This window comes from Microtus ochrogaster, chromosome 16 (genome assembly GCF_000317375.1).
Source record: "Microtus ochrogaster isolate Prairie Vole_2 chromosome 16, MicOch1.0, whole genome shotgun sequence".
NCBI lineage: Eukaryota > Metazoa > Chordata > Mammalia > Rodentia > Cricetidae > Microtus > Microtus ochrogaster.
Genome location: NC_022018.1, coordinates 24,005,205 through 24,011,556, shown reverse-complemented (window position 1 = coordinate 24,011,556; position 6,352 = coordinate 24,005,205).

The window sequence follows — 6,352 nt, the reverse complement described above, 5'->3', positions numbered from 1 at the left end:
GAGAGAGAGAGAGAGAGAGAGAGAGAGAGAGAGAGAGAGAGAGAGAGAGAGAGAGAGAGATCTCAGAGAACTCGGGGCTCACAGACTGAGCTAGTGTAACTGACCAGTGTGCCCCAGGGATCCTCTTGTGTCCACATCTCCTGAGCTGGGATAATAGGTACACACTGTCATGGTCGGATTTCTGTGTGAGTGCTAAGGATGGAACATGACAAGCATTCAATCCTGAGGAGCCCTCTCCATGGCTCCTCTGGTAGGTTCTCTCAAATGACTTGATCTTCCTGTTACTACGTTTAGTTGCTCATGCCCTCTGATTTGCATGTTTTAGGTACACAGTGAATGCTAAGGAAACAGCAGCCCAGTTGCTCTCTTCCACCCCGTCCTTGTGCATGTTGTTGTGTGTGCAAAGCTGCTGACCAGGCCATATGGGGACACGGAATCCAGGTGTGACTGTTGCCTTGATGGAGGTTTCTCTTGGGATAGATTGTAGACCCAAGACAGCAAGGGACAAGAGAGCAGCTGGTAGGCTGCTCCTGTGAGGAAAAGAAGAAGACATGTGGTGGTTTGATGACAGAGGGGACACAAAAAGGGCCATGCGAGGTGGACTTTGGGTCATGTTTCTCTCATGCCCCTCACGTCGTGAACCCCTTCTCATCAGTCCTTGCTGTTCATCCTTGGTGGCTCCGTCACACTTCAACTTCCAACCACTCGCGTGACCCCAGCCCACGCCTGGATATCTTTCTCTGCCCAACCATTTCTTTGATGTTCTCTGAGGGTTTCCCCTCACCTGAAATCAGCCTCCACCTAGGTCCTCAGCCTGGATGGCTCTTGCCTCTGATACCATACAAGACTCACTCCCCGTCCTCCCTGAGTCTATTCAGACATCACTCCCTCCATGAAGGCCACCACAACCAGTCCTTTAGAAATCAAAATCCCACACTTTCGATCTCATACATGAGCAGCATGCTGACAGGGGAATCAAGATAGGTCCATAGGCCACTGGCATTCTTCATGCAAGAGAGACTCTGAGGTCTTTTTCTCAAGGGTACTAATCTAACATGAAGACCTCACCCTCATGGCTAATCCCCACCCCTGGGGTCCTGCCCCTGAATACTACCATCTTTTGTAAAGATCTTAACACACAAATTTGGAGAGAGATATTTTGTATCTGAGATGTCCTCCATAGGCACGTTTTACATGTTTGTTCCAGAAACGGTTTCTGGAAGTTGTAGAACTCCTAAGAGGTAGAGCTTTGTTGGTGGATGTAGGTCACTGGGGGCAGACCTTGGACAGTTATGCCCACCCCTAATTTCATCTTAGCTCTGTTTCCTGTCTACCATGATGGAAGCAGCCTCTACCACAAATTCCCTCTGCCGTGAACTCTGCTGTGCCTTCCCCAGCATGATGGACTGGAAGCCTCTGAAATGAGTCCAAGCAAGTCTCTCTTCCCTTAGCTTGCTCCTGTCCAGAATGTGGCTCACAGAAATGTAGCAATGAATGACACAAGTCACCCAAACTTTCCACCAATAGCAACACTTTATCCAGTCATCCTACCGCCCCGTTCAAAGATTAAGACGTGCATAACCAAACCATGACACCTGCTCCGAGTTCTTCCAGAGAATGCCCTAGGTCACCTGACACAGCTATGACTTTTCCAGGGGACTTCCATGAGAAAGGTCATCTAAGAGCCACTGTCTCTGTGGGCCTGGCCTTCAGCCCACACTCTGTCTTCTTGCTGCTAAGACGCATATCAGAACGCCCCTCTATGCCACTCACAAGATCTCTGTGAGTTAGGACACGTTAGTCCCATTTTACAGAGATCAGGCTGGGGCTCCAGATAGTCCAGGACATTCCCCAAATTCCCAAAGTTGCTCAGTGGCCAAGATGGAACCCCAATCAGCCTTTTGGGCTCCAGTGCCCTTGTCTGTGCTCTTTCTGTCAACACAAAATCCTAGACTCTACAAGGGCCAGCCTTCTTGATTGGAAACGAAGGACAGAACACTTCCAGGGAGGGTACAGTTTCTTCATGGGGTGTCACAGATTATTTTTTTAAAAAAAAATCTCGCAGAATTTTAATTCCTACTAACCAAGTAATGAATGGGGCTATGACATGCTAAAGAAGTTAGGAATGAAATGTTTGTAAAGAGAGATGGTCGTCTTCAAGCTCCCTGGCTTAGGAGCTCAGAGCTGGTCACACGGCCTGCCAACCTGCAGTGATGACAACGCTCGGTGTGACAGATGTGGAAGTGGAGCAGGAAAGGGGCATCTGGGTATCCTTGTTTACACAGACAGCAAGCTGGCTCCAGGCTAGACTTGGTTCAAGACCCTCCCTGCTCTGAGTTCACCTGTAGTTGGTGCTAATGCAATCTGAGGTTGCATCATACACCAGCAAATGAATCTGATTCTGGAAAGATAAGAATCAGCCAATAAATTATGCCAGCGAAGATATTAGAGTGGAAAAGGACCTTGGAGGTCACCTGGGCTAGTGACTGCCAGCCATGTGTATGGCAGAGTCACCCAAGAGTTGCAAAAGGCCAGGGCCAGCCTCTCTTTAGGGGAGCTGGTCTATGGTTCAGCTAACCATCAGTGGGTTTTCAAAGCTCCCCACAGTGTTTGTGGGATACGGCCACAGGACAGGTCCAACCTCCATCTTAGAGATGAGGAGCCCAGCTGTTGTGATTTGGAGGGATTTTTCTCCATCTGGACACATGCAGGGGGCAGACCCGAGAACAGGGCAGCTGTGGCATTAGGTACAAGGGGCTGCTTGTTCACATCTGGGAAGATTAGCACACAGAGAGGGGTGAATGCTGGCCTCCAGATTGGGTCCCCCTCCCCTCAGACCCAGGCTGTGGGATGATGGCACCCACATTCAGGTAAAGCCTTCCTCAGTTAGTCCTCTCTAGAAACACCCCTCAGACAGACCCAGAGGTGCGCATAGGCATTTCCTAACCCCACCAAGCTGACTACGGGAATAAACTCTCACGGTAGTTCGTGGTACAAAATGCTATTCGTGGCCCCAGAAGGACCTAGGATTCACTCGGCCTTGACTCTGTACTCTCAAGCTGTGTGTTCCTTGACAAATCAGCGGACTTCTGCGAGATCTGCGCTTTTGCTCCACTAAGTGAGGATCACAAGAGCGCCAACCGCAGAGCGCCACAGCGAGCCCTGCTCTTGAGACACTATCGACAAGTCGTCCAAATCCCTCCACCAGCTTCCTGACAGCTGGGACCAGAATCATACGAGAAAACGGATATCCAGAGAAGCCAAAGTACTTGCTTAAGGTCATACAGCATGGTAGGGGCAGAACTGGATGACAGACTCGAGAATCTCAGGCAGCCGGCGGGTTTTCCATAGATGCTCTTTGCCAGAACACCCAGATCCGCAGCATCTCTCAGGCCTGGCTGGCTCGCTGTGCTGCATCTAATGGGCCCGGAAAATCAACTCCTTGTTAGAAGTCCTGTGGGGAGCGCACGGAAGGGAGGAAACCGCTGTCCCTGCAGCCTCCACAGTCAGCTGAGCCGAGCCCCTGGAAGGAGACTAATGAAAGCCATGAATCCTGGGCTGCACCAGGCATCCACAGCTGTGGGGGCAGGGGAGCTGGGGAGAGAGGGAGAAGGAAAAGAGCTGATTTGCAAGTGAGCACGAACCGCTTAGCTGTGGATTTAGTGTCCGAGGAGGGACCATCCGTCACATTTATGGGAGAGATAATTGCTTAGGATCACCCAGAGCAGCAGACAGAGGCGCTGCGGGAGACAGGTTTGGACAGGCCGTAGGGGGATGCCTCGAATCAGCAAGAAACTCCAGACAAAGGCCACCGGCAGGTGGAAGGAGCCGGCCCAGCCCCTAGGAGTCTTTCTTTCCCACAGTGTTTGTTCACACTGGGGTCACGGCTCCTTATAGGGCCTAGTTGAAGGAGGCCTAGAGAAAATCAATCAACCCGCCAGCACAGAGGCAGCCCATGGAGCGTCAAGAGAAGACTTTCAGAAGCAAAAAACTAGGCATGACCATATTTAGCTACAAATGCTGTGTGGGCCAGAACATAACCCTTGGCCTCTCTGGGCCTCACTTACCTCTGTCTGAAGGCTCATTAATTTAACAGTTTCACACATCTATGAAATCCGGTAGCATCCTGACTACTGTACACCCCCTACTCTCTTCCCACCGCCCGCCGGTAATCCCCACTCCCCACCCTACACAGTCCTTTCTCGCTGTCACACCCTTTTATTCTGTTTTATGACCTGGGTTTAACCAGAACTCTGTATGTGGCCATGGGAGTGGAAATAAACAATGGAGCCTAGTGGGTTCTCCAGTGGATGCACATCAAAAAACCACCTTCTCCTCCTGCGGAAGCCGTCAGTTCAGAAGGAAGGGGTGGGGTCCTGTGAGCCCCGCCTCCATCCATGATTGGCTGAGGATGGGCCCAGTCTTTTGCGGGTCTAGGGCAGGCTGGCCCAGTTGCTGTGTGTTCATGGCTGCAATGGCTGTGCCATGCCCAGAATGTGTGGGGAAGGGAAGGGAGTGAGCAGTGCATCTTGGGAGCAGAGAGAGGGAATACTGGGGGCAGACATTTTTAAGCATGTATGAGGTGAGGGGTAGGGGAGAAAAGGGGACTCAGGGTAGGAAATGGCTAATCAGCTCAGTCTTTCCTACAGGGTAAGCTAAGCTCCAACTTTCTGAGATTCACGAAAAGTGGAGAGCAAGGCTCAGCCAGGCAGAGCCAGGCAGGGCCAGGCAGGGCAGTTAGTATTCCAAGTCAGTCTAGCAGCTGTTTGTACACTGCCCTAGGCTTCCTTCCAGATATTGGCAGCTCAAAAAATGGTACCCACAGTCTCCACTCAGCTCCCAAAGTGAGTGAGGGCAAGCCAACCGTAACCCTAGGGGTCATGTTCCTTTAGTAGCAGGGATTTGGGGAAAAACCTGGTAGATGCCAGCCTGGGGCACTAAGCTCCTATCCCACCGGGATCTAGAGAGTGGTGCATTTGAGATCTGTGAGATGATCTGGCCAGTTTAAGGCTGACTGTGGGCAGGGACAGCAAAGGGGAGAGTTGGGGACTGGTGGAGCCTCAAGGCAAGAGCTGACGCAGTAGCCTCTGGGAACCCTCTATCCAGCCTCTGCATTCTCATTAAATTTGAAAACTGGAGCCCACCTCAGGCTCTCTTCTCCTCCAGATACATTTTTAAAACTTCAGTGCAGATATATTACGGACATGTGCATTGGGCCAGGGAGGGTGCTGATGTTTGACAGCCTGAAATCTCTGCTCCTTGTTAATCAGAGCCAAGAAATCACTCTTCAAAAACTGGAGTTTCCATTCATCTTTACTTGCAAAGTGTTACTGCAGTGAGTCGTCGTTCTGGTTTGAGACTCGGGCTTCTGCTACACCATCGATACTGGACCCTCACTGGGACTCTTGGACATCCTGTTGTTGCCCGGTGTCATGCAGACCCTGTAGCTTCGAATCTGCAGAAACGGCCTCTTCCTATGCTCCAGCAATTCATAGACGGAGTGGATGCTGGGGTTGCAATAAACACTTGCAAGTAAAGGTGTATGGACTAAATGTACACTGTGAGACTCACTGAGGCACACTACAGTTTCCATGACAAGATTTTTTTTCTTTTAAATTTTGTTTTATTTGGTGGCAGGGAGGTTGCAAGGGCAGAGGGCTGATGCAAAGGGATGGGAAAATGAACAGGATTGAGGTGCATGATGTCAAATCCACCAAGAATCAATAAAAAAGTTTTCTTTAAACGGCAGTTAAGAGGTCTTTGGGATGCCTCAGTGGGTAAAGGCACCTGCCGATCTGAGTTCTACCCTGGGCATATGCATGGAGGAAGAATCAACCCTGAAGAATTGTCTGCTGATCAGCTCTTTGTTAGACCAATCAGGTGTTTTAGACAAGCAAAGTAACACAGCTTTATAGACTTAAACAAATGCAACATAAAAGAACGCAACACACCTTTGCATCATTAAACAAATATTCCACAGCATAAACAAATGTAACACATCTTAAACTAATATTCCACAATCTACAGTCTAATTTTCTATCCACCCCCTAAAGACTTTAAAGTCCCTGAACATCCTCGGCCCCCACCCTGTTCACTTAGGGGGACCGTGGGCAAGCTGCTCAGCGGTCACAGATGTACATTAAGCTGCAAGCCAAGCTCCAGCCAACTCAGACAAGAGCCTCATCTCCAAGTAGATGCCTGTGAGCCATCGTCAACAGCTAATACAACAAGGGAGACGCATTTGGCCTCTTCCCTCCCAGTCTCAGCTTCAGAACCTTAGATAAAAACACAAGGCGCCAGCTTCAGGGTTCTGTGAGATGTGCCTGAATCACACAGAGGTTGCCAGAGTCTA